The sequence below is a fragment of the Oncorhynchus mykiss genome, chromosome 16, assembly GCF_013265735.2.
Source record: "Oncorhynchus mykiss isolate Arlee chromosome 16, USDA_OmykA_1.1, whole genome shotgun sequence".
NCBI classification, from domain to species: Eukaryota; Metazoa; Chordata; class Actinopteri; order Salmoniformes; family Salmonidae; genus Oncorhynchus; species Oncorhynchus mykiss.
In genome coordinates this window covers 16,460,566-16,475,811 of record NC_048580.1, presented here as the reverse complement: position 1 = coordinate 16,475,811, position 15,246 = coordinate 16,460,566, and the positions used below count along the sequence as shown (strand labels likewise).

The window sequence follows — 15,246 nt, the reverse complement described above, 5'->3', positions numbered from 1 at the left end:
TGGCAAATCGTCAGCATGGACTTATTCAGCCACAGACAAATTGACAGACAAAATATCTTCTCATTGTTGATCATTACTCTGGTGTTGGGGTAATTGACTTGTCTGCAGAGAGGGTCATAAAGCGTTGCAAGGCTCAGTTTGCAAGGCAAGGCCAGCCTGACAAGGTCATCACGGACAATGGCCCACAATTCGCTGCACAGTTCAAGCGTTTCGCCTCAGAATGGGAGTTTGTCCACGTGACCTCCTCTCCAAGACACCCAAAGGCAAATGGCAAGGCAGAGTCAGCTGTCAAGATTGCAAAAAAACTGTGAAGCAGGGCCTTGCGTGACAGCAACGGCCCATGGAAAGCCATCTTACAGTGGAGGAACACACCCACCGAAAACATTAACAGCCCAGCGCAACACCTTCTGTCCGGACATCTGAAGACTACCATCCCGGTAGCTAACAAGCTACTTGAGCCCTGTGTCATGGTGGGCGTCATGGACAAATTGCGACACAGAAAGCAGCTCGCTAAGTGCTTCTACGACTGCACTGCTCGAGACCTACCAGAGCTGGACGTGGGTGAAAAGATGAAGGATGAAACCGCTGCTGGGAGACCACACAGGACTTTGGAGGCTGGGCACGTGCCTACAGAGAGTTGCACCACATTCTAACCGGGTGGATGTTGGTGGCTCCCTCTATCATCTCAATTGGGTGGATCTGCGCGTAGCAGAGCAGACAAACCAGAACACACCATACACTCACCTAGATGAGCTGGATCACAGTCCAGGCCTAAGGTCAAGGGGCGCAGAATTGAGACATGAGCCAACTGAAGGCGAGGCATCTACCCCACCAAGCTTTCCAGCTCGTGGCCCTAATCCTACCCATCAGACCCCATACTTACTGATGGGTGAGTCGGCTTTGCAAGCCACCGGACAGGCTTACTCTGTAAGCAAGGGACTGTGTTAACTTGTCCTCTGTTTATGATACAACAACAAAAAGAGGAAGATGACAACTGAAGTAAAAGGAACATGTAATGCTTTTTCAATTGTTATGACTTGAATGTTCTGCCGTTATGTTTGCACTGTCTATTGAAAAGGATGATGTTACAGAGTCTAGTTGATAGGTAATCGACTAGAAGGGCTGTTCCCCTGACTCTGTGTGTAGGGACTTAAACAATGCTTGAACACGGTTATTGAACTTGACATTGGTGTCGGTCTTGATTCTTTTATCCAACATATAATACTGAAACAGGGACCTGTGATTGACCATGTTCTATTTCCTCATGCAAAACCACATTGGGCTGCTGTTGTGTTCTTCCAGCATGAAGCTTCTTGTCAAGAGATTGAGGAGAACAGATTATCATCACATCACACATCACAACATGACAGGTCTTTCACAACGGATCACCATGGACTCAAACGTCTGTCTGACATCAGCTTTATATAGACCCTGTTTATCCCGGGTCAATATGAAGCTGATGTCTTATATTCACTCTCCATCAAGAAGGATAAAGTAAGGGCACAGAAAGCACAGGATATACAGGTACACTTGCATACACATGCATGCATAAACACATACACACTTGTGTGTGTATAAGTGTACTGTATGTGTCACAGATTTGCATGGACTAAGTAAAGCATTTTTATTGGTTATAGATCATGTGATTTTAACTCTGTGATATTGGGCACATTCCTTTGCCCAGGCAATGCTGACGCATGCCAGATCTCACAATGCCTGGATAGGTATTTTACGTATCAGCTAACCACATAATATGTTATAGCAATCTGGTGCCCAACGGCACAGTCTATGATGTGGCACGCAACCATTGGTTAATGCATGCAACGTATGATTAGGGGAACGCTATCTTTAACTCTGTGTAAACCCCCCATGTTTTTGTGTTCCAGGCAGGCGCCCACAGGAAGTGATGCAGTCCAGAGGCATGGTGGCTCTATGCCTGGTGAGAGCACATAGCTAATGGAGTTTAAGCTTAAATGAGAACTTGAGGAAATTGATGCCTGCCTCCTGGTCTGCACCACTTTCTATGCCCCTTTTGTTTTCTTTGATGTGTCGGTATGTTTTTGTGCGATTGTAACTAGCATGAAGTAAGAGAAAATTATATTTATGGAACAATGTATAGAAAGAAAGAAATTTAACGGAATTGAGATAGATAGGCCAATACAGAGTGATACGAATTTGTGCTTCAGTAAGGTTTGCTTCTTAGCATATATTGCCATGGTTATCAACTGTGATCAACGTACTCTCGTGCCGCATGAGCATTTTACGCTTCGTGTCATCCCTTCCATAGCCGTGGGGGCAGTGTTGTGTAGGCAATTACATGTTTTTATTTTTTATTGAACCTTTATTTAACTAGGCAGGTCAGTTAAGAACAAATTCTTATTTATGAAGCTTGAAGCTTGCTTGGTTCCTTCAATCAATCAATCAATCAAATGTATTTTTTAATCCCTTTTTACCTCAGCCGAAGTCACAAAGTGCTATACCTTCTCTAGGGTTGGGGGCAGCATTCGGAATTTTGGATGAAAAGCATGCCCAAATTAAACGGCCTGCTACTCGGGCCCAGAAGATATGATATGCATATAACTGGTATATTTGGATAGAAAACACTGTAACGTTTCCAAAACTGTTAAAATAGTGTCTGTGAGTATAACAGAAATGATTTGGCAGGCGAAAACCTAAGACAAATCCATTCAGGAAGTATTATTATAATTTTTTTGTAGTTTTCTATTCAATTCCATTACAGTATCCATTGACTTAGGACTCAATTTGCAGTTCCTATGCCTTCCACTAGATGTCAACATTTTTTAGAAATTGTTTCAGGCTTGTATTCTTATAAATGAGGGAGTAAGACCAGTCTGAATGTGTGGACCCTGACGTGTCACAGAGCTTTTTCATGCGCAATCCCGAGAGAGTGCATTTCTTGTTTACCTTTTATATTGACAACGTTATTGTCCGGTTGAAATATTATAGATCCTTTAGGCTAAAAACAATCTGAGGATTGAATATAAACATTGTGTTTGACATGTTTCTATGAACTTTACGGATACAATTTAGTTTTTTTTTGTCTGCCTGTTTTGACTGCGTTTGAGCCTGTGGATTACTGAAGAAAATGCGCGAACAAAACTGAGGTTCTTGGATATAAAGAGACTTTATCGAACAAAAGGAACATTTGAGTAATTTAATGTCTTCTGAGTGCAACCATATGAAGATCATCAAAGGTAAGGGATTAATTTGATCTCTATTTCTGAGTTTTGTAACGCTTCTGCTTGGCTGGTTACTGTTTGTAATAATTTGTCAACTGGGCTATGTTCTCAAATAATCGTACGGTATGCTTTCGCCGTAAAGCATTTAAAAAATCTGACACCGTGGTTGGATTCACAAGAAGTTCATCTTTAAACCTTTGTAAAATATGTTTTGTTTTCTGAATTTTTATAATGAGTATTTCTGTATTTGAATTTGGCGCTCTGCAATCTCACTGGATGTCGCTAGCGTCCCACATACCCTAGAGAGGATACAGAAACCCAGGCTAAAACCCCAAACAGCAAGAAACTCAGATGTAGAAGCACGGTGGCTTGCAAAAACTCCCTAGAAAGGCTGGAACCTAGGAAGAAACCTGGAGAGGAACCAGGCTCTGAGGGGTGGCCAGTCCTCTTCTTGCTGTGCCGGGTTGAGATTATGACAGTACATGGCCAATACTTTCAAACGTTCATAGATGACCAGCAGGGTCAAATAATAATAATCACAGTGGTTGTAGAGGGTGCAACAGCACCTCAGGAGTAAATGACAGTTGGCTTTTCATAGGTGAGCATTCAGAGTTAGAGATAGCAGGTGCGGTAGAGAGAGTCGAAAACAGCAGGTCCGGGACAAGGTAGCACGTCCGGTGAACAGGTCAGTGCTCCATAGCCACTGGCAGAACAGTTGAAACTGCAGTCGCAGTATGACCAGGTGGACTGGGGACAGCAAGGAGTCATCAGGCCAGGTAGTCCTGAGGCATGGTCCTAGGGATAGGTCCTCCGAGAGGGGAGGGAGAGAGAGAGAGAGATTTAGAGGGAGCATACTTAAATTCACACAGGACACCGGATAAGACAGGAGAAATAGTCCTGACATAACAGACTGACCCTAACCCCCCGACACATAAACTATTGCAGCATAAATACAGGAGGCTAAGACAGGAGGGGTTGGGAGACACCATGGCCCCGTCCGTTGATACCCCCAGACAGAGCCAACCAGGCAGGATATAACCCCACCCACTTTGCCAAAGCACAGCCCCCACACCACTAGATGGATATCTTCAAACCACCAACTTACTACCCTGAGACAAGGCTGAGTATAGCCCAGGAAGATCTCCCCCACAGCGCGAACCCGAGGGGGGCGCCAAACCCCAGACAGGAAGATCACGTCAGTAGCTCAACCCACTCAAGTGACGCACCCCTCCTAGGGACGGGATGGAAGAGCACCAGTAAAGCCAGTGACTCAGCCCCCGTAATAGGGTTAGAGGCAGAGAATCCCAGTGGAGAGAAGGGAACCAGCCAGGCAGAGACAGCAAGGACGGTTTATTGCTCCAATGCCTTTCCATTCACCTTCACACCCCTAGGCCAGACTACACTCAATCATAGGACCTACTGAAGAGATGAGTCTTCTATTTTGCAATGATAACCAAATATAATCTCAGCGACTGTTCAAATAAACCAACATTGTAGCCTTAATGAACCCCCCCCTAGATGTGATAACTTTATTCTAGGCTAAAACGGATAGTCGTGCTTTTAAAAAAAATATGTCACTAAAAATGATGATATATTTTTTGCTGATATGAGAGCAAATGCTTGTTGTACTGTAGGTTACACTGGCAAGTATAATAATACTTGCCAGGGCATATTATGTCTGTACGGATCGATGCTGGTAGAGACGCGAAGCAGGTACAGGGAGTGAACATTTAATTATCAACGGACATGGAACAGGACAGGACAGCATCTGGACATAAACACTTAACGACATTAATGCAGACACCGGAAACAAACGGGGGAGCAGACAGTTATAGACGGAGCAATCAACAAAGGGAAGGAGTCCAGGTGAGTCCAATGAGCGCTGCTGCGCATAATGATGGTGACAGGTGTGCGTAATGATGGGCAGCCTGGTGCCCTCGAATGCCAGAGAGGCAGAGCGGGAGCAGGCGTGACAGTACCCCTCCTCTAGGGGCACCACCCGGCGTCCCACCTGGGCCGGGTAGAGGTGTGGGAGCCCGACGAACCGGCTGAGGCGTGGGAGCCTGATGGGCCGACTGAAGCATGACGTGGCGTGGGTCCCTGACAAGCCCACCGAGACAAGAAGACCTCGGAGCCAGCTATGGCGTGGAAGACCGACAAGCTAGCTGAGGCTACCTCGGCGACGGCACCCGGACCCGACGCCACCAACCAAAACACAAAAACCCAAACCTCCCTGATGCTTCTTATAGTGGTGTCAGCATTCTGTAAGGCTCGACGCTGGTAGAGTCGAGAAGCAGGTACAGGGAGTGAACATTTAATTATCAAAGGACATAGGACAGGACAGCGTCTGGACATGAACACATTACAACATTAATGCAGACACCGGAAACAAACGGGGGAGCAGATAATTATAGGCGGGGACTATCAACAAAGGGAACGAGTCCAGGTGAGTCCAATGAGCGCTGTTGTGCGTACTGATGGTGACAGGTGTGCTTAATGAAGGGCAGCCTGGCGCTCGAGGGAGAGCGGGAGCAGGCGTGACAATTTCATTAGAAATCAGATTATTTCACGTGGGAAGCTAAAAGGCTAGCTAGCTTGCAGTGTTTAGCCAACTTGCTAGCAAGGGAAGACAACAAGACAAGAGACTCTTATTTTGCTTTCACTACAAATAAGATAAGAAAAACCAAGAGTTCACCCGAAAAGGTATTTTGTTTAGAAGTAATATCTAGTTACAGGCTATTGTGAAATGGTATAATCTGCTGTAGCCAAGTAGCTAGCCATGTGATTTATTTTATCTGTGACCAAAACTTGACGGTACATTTTTTACTGATATGGGAATGAATACACAAGCAGCATATCAAACTGGGATAATCTTTTCGGTTACTCCGGCAATTATAAGAATATTTGCTGGGCATATTTTTTCAATTGCTAGATTGCTATGTTTTTAGCCAGGCTAAAGCCAGCTAGCCAGGTTGCCAGATAGATTATACTAGTAGACAGTGTTTCCAACTATTTTTCAAGGAAAGTAGCTGTTGGTTGCTCAATTTTTAGCTCGAAGTCTCTAGATGACATCATGGCATAGTATTGATTTGTGTATGCACATATTTTTTTGTGACATTTTTTTAAATGTATGCTGTCCCACAGTCTCTCATGCAATGATCAGTTCTCCAAAGTAAAACTAAATAGAATGTTTGAAGGAGAACAAAAAAGAACTGATTAAATATATGTTTGAACTTTTTAACAACAAGGTACCAACTTAATAAATTGGATTCATTCGCTGCTGCAGCAGACTGGAGAGGATCAGGGGGCAGGTGCACACACAAGCAGCAGCCGGCGGAACCACAAGCAGCACAGCGAGCACAGCCGAGTGAGCACACTCAAACAGAGAAGTAGCTAAATCAACCAAAAGTGGCTAGAGCAATATTAAAAAGTAGCTACATTTGTCACTAAACACTTTTACTAATAAAAGTCACTGGAGGGGTCTGAAAACTCTCTAAATCTAGCTACAAAGTTGCTAAGTTGGCAACACTGTTAGCAAGGGAATGCAACTCTTCCTTGTTTTCATAAAATTAAGACAAAAATAACACTTTGCTATCGCCTCCTTGTGAATGGGAGTGGGACCAGTGAGGATATCATGTTACCAAAAGGATTCCGCTACTCCAAAAATCCCACTCCACTCATGTACACGCACAGACCTCACACATAGCTCAACGGAGTGGAGCTTGTAGTAACTTTAAGACAAAGGGTCATAAAAGTGGCACTTCACACTTACAGTAGGTGCGATACCATGTGACCACACAGGACTAGAAAAGCACTGCTTCTCTCTCTCTCTCTCTCTCTTATCCTTGTACTCTATGCCCTGCTCTGTGCTCAACAGCTCCTCAAGGGAGAAGAACCTTCATCTTCAGCAGGCTGACCACAGGTTCTGGACCTTCACTTTTAATGTCAAGAACTAGGTAAACTGATAAATTAGGAAAAGTGCCTTTTAGGGAATGGCACCTGTAATCCAGTACAGAAATTGGGATAGAAGAGCTCATGCATTAAACAGTCTCAGAAGAAGACATAAGACTTTAAAGAGCTAGTGTAGCCTGAACGGTAGATTTAAGCTAACTTTCCTCAAGGAAAGAAGGAGAAGACAATCAGAGTGCAATCTCCACAACTCAAGGAAGAGACAAAAGAGAAAGCAACGAGGAACACAATCCAAAGAAGGACCACCGAAAGGAGCCCCCAACTCTGAGGAGAGGAAAAGAGCACAGAGGAAGCTCAACTCAGGACCAAAGGACAAACAGCCATCTTCCCTTTTGGTGTCTGTAACGCTCGTCTTCTTCTTCTGACGAGGAGTAAGAGATATCAGTGAGGTAAATGTCCATAACGATACTTTATTTACATGAACACTAAACTACAAAATAACAACGTGAATAACCGAAACAAACGAAACAGTCCCGTGTGGCACTAACACGGAAAATAATCACCCACCACTCAAAAGTGACACCAGGCTACCTAAGTATGGTTCTCAATCAAGGACAACGATTGACAGCTGCCTCTGATTGAGAACCATACCAGGCCAAACACAGAAATCCCAAATCATAGAAAAAGGAACAGACAACCCACCCAACTCACGCCCTGACCATACTAAACAAAGACATAACAAAATAACTAAGGTCAGAACGTGACAGTATCCTCCAGTCAGCCTAGCAGAGCCATGTATCAACAACAAAGACCTTGCTCAGACGGAGTATAACGTTCCTTCAATATTCAGATATTCTCCAGGCCAATACTTCATGTCTTTCACTCTATTAACTGCCTTTTCCCATGATCATTCTCATAATGTTTGTAAATATACACTGCTCAAAAAAATAAAGGGAACACTAAAATAACACATCCTAGATCTGAATGAATGAAATATTCTTATAATTTTTTCTTGACATAGTTGAATGTGCTGACAACAAAATCACACAAAAATTATCAATGGAAATCAGATTTATCAACCCATGGAGGTCTGGATTTGGAGTAACACTCAAAATTAAAGTGGAAAACCACACTACAGGCTGATCCGACTTTGATGTACTGTCCTTAAAACAAGTCAAAATGAGGCTCAGTAGTGTGTGTGGCCTCCACGTGCCTGTATGACCTCCCTACAACGCCTGGGCATGCTCCTGATGAGGTGGCGGATGGTCTCCTGAGGGATCTCCTCCCAGACCTGGAATAAAGCATCCGTCAACTCCTGTACAGTCTGTGGTGCAATGTGGCGTTGGTGGATGGAGCGAGACATGATGTCCCAGATGTGCTCAATTGGATTCAGGTCTGGGGAACGGGCGGGCCAGTCCATAGCATCAATGCCTTCCTCTTGCAGGAACTGCTGACACACTCCAGCCACATGAGGTCTAGCATTGTCTTGCATTAGGAGGAACCCAGGGCCAACCGCACCAGCATATGGTCTCACAAGGGGTCTGAGTATCTCATCTCGGTACCTAATGGCAGTCAGGCTACCTCTGGCGACCACATGAAGGGCTGTGCAGCCCCCCAAAGAATTGCCACCGCCAAACCGGTCATGCTGGAGGATGTTGCAGGCAGCAGAACGTTCTCCACGGCGTCTCCAGACTCTGTCACGTCTGTCAGATGTGCTCAGTGTGAACCTGCTTTCATCTGTGAAGAGCACAGGGCGTCAGTGGCGAATTTGCCAATCTTGGTGTTCTCTGGCAAATGCCAAATGTCCTGCACGGTGTTGGGCTGTAAGCACAACCCCCACCTGTGGACGTCGGACCCTGATACCACCCTCATGGAGTCTGTTTCTGACCGTTTGAGCAGACACATGAACATTTGTGGCCTGCTGGAGGTCATTTTGCAGGGCTCTGGCAGTGCTCCTCCTGCTCCTCCTTGCACAAAGGCGGAGGTAGCGGTCCTGCTGCTGGGTTGTTACCCTCCTACGGCCTCCTCCACGTCTCCTGATGTACTGGCCTGTCTCCTGGTAGCACCTCCATGCTCTGGACACTACGCTGACAGACACAGCAAACCTTCTTGCCACAGCTCGCATTGATGTGCCATCCTGGATGAGCTGCACTACCTGAGCCACTTGTGTAGGTTGTAGACTCCGTCTCATGCTACCACTAGAGTGAAAGCACCGCCAGCATTCAAAGTGACCGAAACATCAGCCAGGAAGCATAGGAACTGAGAAGTGGTCTGTGGTCACCACCTGCAGAACCACTCCTTTATTGGGGGTGTCTTGCTAATTGCCTATAATTTCCACCTGTTGTCTATTCCATTTGCACAACAGCATGTGAAATTTATTGTCAATCAGTGTTGCTTCCTAAGTGGACAGTTTGATTTCACAGAAGTGTGATTGACTTGGAGTTACATTGTGTTGTTTAAGTGTTCCCTTTATTTTTTTGAGCAGTGTATTAATTTGTGTAATTAAATGTTGATCAATTATTACTATTGTTCCATTTTCCTTTGTCTTATAGAGTTATTGCTAAAATAACTCATAAGTCAGGTCTTCTTAGAATACAGTTTTTGTCCAATACTGGATGGGTGCCCCGTTTCATTCATTTCATAGTAATAAGTCTACATAAGTCTGTCAGTGCTTTAACATAACAACCTCTTCTGTACTTATATGGTCTTCAATGTGCTTCATTCTATAGCTAGAGGACTCCTGATATCTCCAGGAGTGAAAAGTAGACTTTTTGTCTTTATCTGTTGTCTACTACTGTGTTTTTGCTAGCTGGGGCCATCTACTGGGGCCAAGTGCTGCCTGTCTTCCTGTAGTCCACGAGGCATGTGAACTGCTGACTGCTATTCAATTGCAGATGATTATTTGACACATCAACCGGGATTAAAGGGGCAGGACAATTTGTGACTGTTGTTGTTTTGGTAATCAGTAGCTGTATTGGAAGGGGATTGGTTTCCTCTCTCTGCAAGGCAATTAGCAACTAGTATTAGTACTTCCGTCTCCCCTCGTTTCTCAGCAGAAGCTGTAAGTGGCGGTCTCGTTGCAAAACTGTAGCTGTTTACATACCACCTCAGTCAGAGGCTGGCACTAAGACAGCATTGAATGAGCTGTATTCCGTCGTAAGCAAAGAAGAAAACGCTCACCTAGAGGAGGTGGCGCTCCTAGTAGCCGGGGACTTTAATGCAGGGAAACTTAAATCAGTTTTACCTAATTTCTATCAACATGATAAATGTGCAACCAGAGGGAAAAGAACTCTGGACAACCTTTACTCCACACACAGAGACACATACAAAGCTCTCCCTCGCCCTCCATTTGGCAAATCTGACCAAAATTCCACATGCCTAAATGACTACCGACCCGTAGCACTCACGTCTGTAGCCATGAAGTGCTTTGAAAGACTGGTCATTGCTCACATCAACACCATCATCCCATTAACCCTAGACCCACTCCAATTTGCATACCACCCCAACAGATCCACAGATGATGCAATCGCTATTGCACTCCACACTGCCCTTTCCTACCTGGACAAAAGGAACACCTATGTGAGAATGCAATTCATTGACTACAGCTCAGTGTTCAACACCGTAGTGCCCTCAAAGCTCATCAATAAGCTAAGGATCCTGGGACTAAACACCTCCCTCTGTAACTAGATCCTGGACTTCCTGACGGGCCGCCCCAAGGTGGTAAGGGTAGGTAACAACACATCCACCACGCTGATCCTCAACACAGAGGCCCCTCTGGGGTGCGTGCTCAGTCTCCTCCTGTACTCCCTGTTCGCTCATGACTGGACGGCCAGGCATGACTCCAACAGCATCATTACATTTGATGATGACACAACAGTGGTAGGCCTGATCACCGACAACAATGAGACAGACACCTGGCCATGTGATGCCAGGACAACAACCTCTCCCTCAATGTGATCAAGATAAAGGAGATGATTGTGGACTACAGGAAATAGAGGACTGGGCACACCCCCATTCTCATCGACGGGGCTGCAGTGGAGCAGGTTGAGAGCTTTAAGTTCCTTGGTCACCAACAAAAGAACATGGTCCAAGCACACCAAGACAGTTGTGAAGCGGACACGGACACAACAAAACTTATTCTCCCTCAGGAGACTGAAAAGATTTGGCATGGGTCCTCAGATCCACAAAACGTTCTACAGCTGCACCATCGAGATCATCCTGACTGGCTGCATCACTGGCATGGCAACTGCTCGGCCTCCGACCGCAAGGGACTACAGAGGGTTGTGTGAACGGCCCAGTACATCACCAAGGACCTCTATACTAGGCGGTGTCAGAGGAAGGCCCTAAAAATTGTCAAAGACTCCAGCCACCCTAGTCATAGACTGTTCTCTCTGCTACCGCACGGCACACGGCTTCTAAACAGCTTCTACCCCCAAGCCATAAGACTCCTGAACATCTAGTCAAATGGCTACCCAGACTATTTTCATTACCTAGTTATTTTCCAATCAAATGTTGCTCTTTTGTAGCTTTTGGCAACTATGTGTGTTTTCTATACCTGTTCGCTCCTCTCCATGTAGGCTTTACAGACGCTCCACACGCCTTGGCTGTAACCCTTATAATTTAGTGTACCCTGCACGCAAAACCCATGTGGAATTCCTGGTCTCTGGCAGCGTTTGAAACAGCCGATTTGCGGTCAAGAACGCAGAGTTCATCTTAGCCTATGCTGCCCTTCAGTCCCTTGACTTTTTGGCCCTGACCGAGACGTATCACCCCAGAGAACACTGTTACTCCAGCTGCTCTCTCTTCATCTGACTATGTTTTTGCTCCTAGTCCGAGAGCATCTGGTCGTGGTAGTGGTGGCACAGGTCTACTCATTTCTCTGAGATTTTCTCTTCTCTCCCTCTCTCACGTGCCCATCTGTTCATTTGAATTCCATGCTGTCACTGTCACTCAATGCTCTTGGTGACTTCAACCTCCCGACGTCTGCTTTCGATTCATTTCTTTCCAACTCTCTGTTTCCCCTCCTTGCCTCTTTTGACCTCACCATTTCCCAGTCCCCTCAAACTCACAAGGCAGGCAATATTCTTGACCTCATCTTTACTAGAGGCTGTTTGCCTACTAATCTCACTGCAACCCCCCTCCAGGTCTCTGATCACTACTTTGTTTCCTTTTCTGTCTCCCTTTCCTCCAACCCCAGCCACTCAGCCCCTACTCAGATGGCCATGCTCTCTATAGCCCACTACTATCTCTTCTTCTATTCTATCACCTCTCCCTTCTGCTAAATTCTTCTCCTTCCTGTCTCCATGGCTCGGCCCTCCCCTCCCGCTCCGGGGCTAAGTGACTCATTTTGAGCTTACAGAACAAGGCTGCGGGCAGCTGAGCGACAATGAAGGAAAACTAAACTTCTGGAGGACCTATCATCATTTCATTACCTCCTCTCTACCTGTATCTACTGCTAAATCCACGTTTTTATCATTCTACATTTTTTAACCCTAGGAAACTCTTTTCCACCTTCTCTTCCCTTAATCCTCCACCTCCTCCCTCTCTGAGGATGACTTTGTCAACCACTTTGAAAAGAAGGTTGATTACATCCGCTCCTCATTTCCTCAGCCTATTGACGAGTGAGGTACGCCCGCCTGACAACCTGCTCACTCGACCCCAACCCCTCCTCCCGTCTCCATACCATCTCCAGAGACCATCTCCCATTCCTCCATCAGCACATCATTGACCCTTGGTGGCGTCCCATCTGATTTCAAAATGGCCCGAGACACTCATCAAGAAAACAACAGACTCATCTGACGTCAAAAACTACAGACCTGAATCCCTTTATTTTCTTTCCAAAACACTTGTGGCAACTATGTGTCCCTGATCAACTCTCGTGCTATCTCTCTCAGAATGATCTTCTTGACTGTAACCAAGTTGGGTCACTCACCCGAAACTGCTCTGGTCTGTGTCACGGATGCTCTCCAAACTGCCAAAGCCTGACTCTCTCTCCTCTGTTCAACAATCACCCCCCCCCCCCAGGGGGTTCTCAGGCTCTGCAGACTCTTGGATTGCATTCTACCTGGCAGGCCGCTCCTACCAGGTGACGTGGAGATGAACTGCACCACATACTCTCACTACTGGTATCCCCCAGGCTTCTGTCATATCCTCACATGGTCTCTCCTATCATTGCTATGGGGATGACACTCAACTACTTTTTTCCTTCCCACCTAGGTGGCGACACGCATCTCTGTGTGCCTGGCAGAAATCTCCATTTGGACGTCGGCCCAACACCTTACCCTCAACTAGACGGAGCTGCTTTTCTTCCTGGGGAAGGCCTGCCTGCTCCAAGACCTCTCCATCAAGATTGAGAACTCCACGGTGTCCCCCTCCCAGAGCGTAAAGAACCTTGGCGTGACTCTAGACAACACCCTATTGTTCTCTGCAAACATCAAAGCAATGACTCGCTCCTGCAGGTTCATTCTCAACAACATCCATAGAGTATGACTCTACCTCAGACAGAACAAGGCACAGGTCCTAATCCAGACGCTTGTCATCTCCTGTCTGGACTACTGGCCGAGCTCCCTGCTTGTGCCAACAAACTCCTGTGGAGCAAACGGAGACGTAAGTGTAACTTCCCCTCCCTACCTTCAGGCTATGCTCAAACTCTACACCCCAACCTGAGCACTCCATTCTGTCACCTCTGTTCTCTTGGCCCTCCCACCCCTAAGGAAGGCCAGCTCCCCCTCAGCCCAGTCCAATCTATTTTCTGTCCTGGCACCAAAACTGCGGATCCAGCTTACCCCTGAAGCTAGGACAACATAGTCATTGCCCAGCTTCTGAAAACATCTGAAACCCTACCTCTTCAAAGAGTATCTTAAATAATCCCCCCTACACCCCAAAAAATACTTTTGTGAATTAACATTAACTTTTTGTACCCCCTTACTAGCTCTGACCTTGCTGATAGCTACACTATTGAGGAAAAATGTATATATACACTGAACAAAAATAAACTCAACAATTTCAACGATTCTACTGAGTTACAGTTCATAAAGTCAGACAGTTGAAATAAATAAATTAGGCCCTAATCTATGGCTATCATATGACTAAGCATGGGCGCAGGCATGGGTGGGCCTGAGAGGGCATAGGCCCATCCACTTGGTAGCAAGGCCTACCCACTGGGGAGCCAGTCCCGGCCAATTAGAATCAGTTATGGCAAAGGAAAAATGCTCACTAACAAATCAAATCAAATCAAATTTTATTTGTCACATACACATGGTTAGCAGATGTTAATGCGAGTGTAGCGAAATGCTTGTGCTTCTAGTTCCCGACAATGCAGTAATAACCAACAAGTAATCTAACTAACAATTCCAAAACTACTGTCTTGTACACAGTGTAAGGGGATAAAGAATATGTACATAAGGATATATGAATGAGTGATGGTACAGAGCAGCATAGGCAAGATACAGTAGATGGTATCGAGTACAGTATATACATATGAGATGAGTATGTAAACAAAGTGGCATAGTTAAAGTGGCTAGTGATACATGTATTACATAAGAATACAGTCGATGATATAGAGTACAGTATATACGTATGCATATGAGATGAATAATGTAGGGTAAGTAACATTATATAAGGTAGCATTGCACAGATGTAAACAAATTTGTGCACAAAAGTTGAGAGAAATAAGCTTTTTGTACTAATGTTACATTTCTGGCATATTTTACTTCAGCTCATGAAACATGGGAACAACACTTGCATTTATATTTTTGTTCAGTATTCTTACTATGACATGTGGTTGTCCCACCTAGCTGTCATAAAATGAATGCACTAACTGTAAGTCGCTCTGGATAAGAGCTTCTGCTAAACGACTAAAATGTAAACGTAAGCTTGAATTATAAAGTGACCCTCACAGAAGGCTTTGATGTTAAGGTTTTGGTTAAAAGGCATTGCTGCAAATGCATTGATTTAAAGGTATTTATTTGAAGGCATTGCTGTTCTGCACCTGTTCTCTCATATGGTAGCCCTCTCTCGCTCGCTCTCCCTCCTGTGAAGACATTGTGTTAGTGTGGAGGAGTGACTAGGGGCTGAATAGAGAAGAGCGGAGGTTAGCTACTGTTGTTACATAATCATCAAATTAGTACATTCCTCT

General features: G+C 45.4%; 1 pseudogene; it reads left to right on the top strand.

Moving 5' to 3' along the window:
- Positions 1 to 479: 479 nt before the first annotated feature.
- LOC118939490 lies at positions 480 to 13,976 on the top strand (annotated as a pseudogene).
- The last annotated feature ends 1,270 nt before the right edge of the window (positions 13,977 to 15,246 follow it).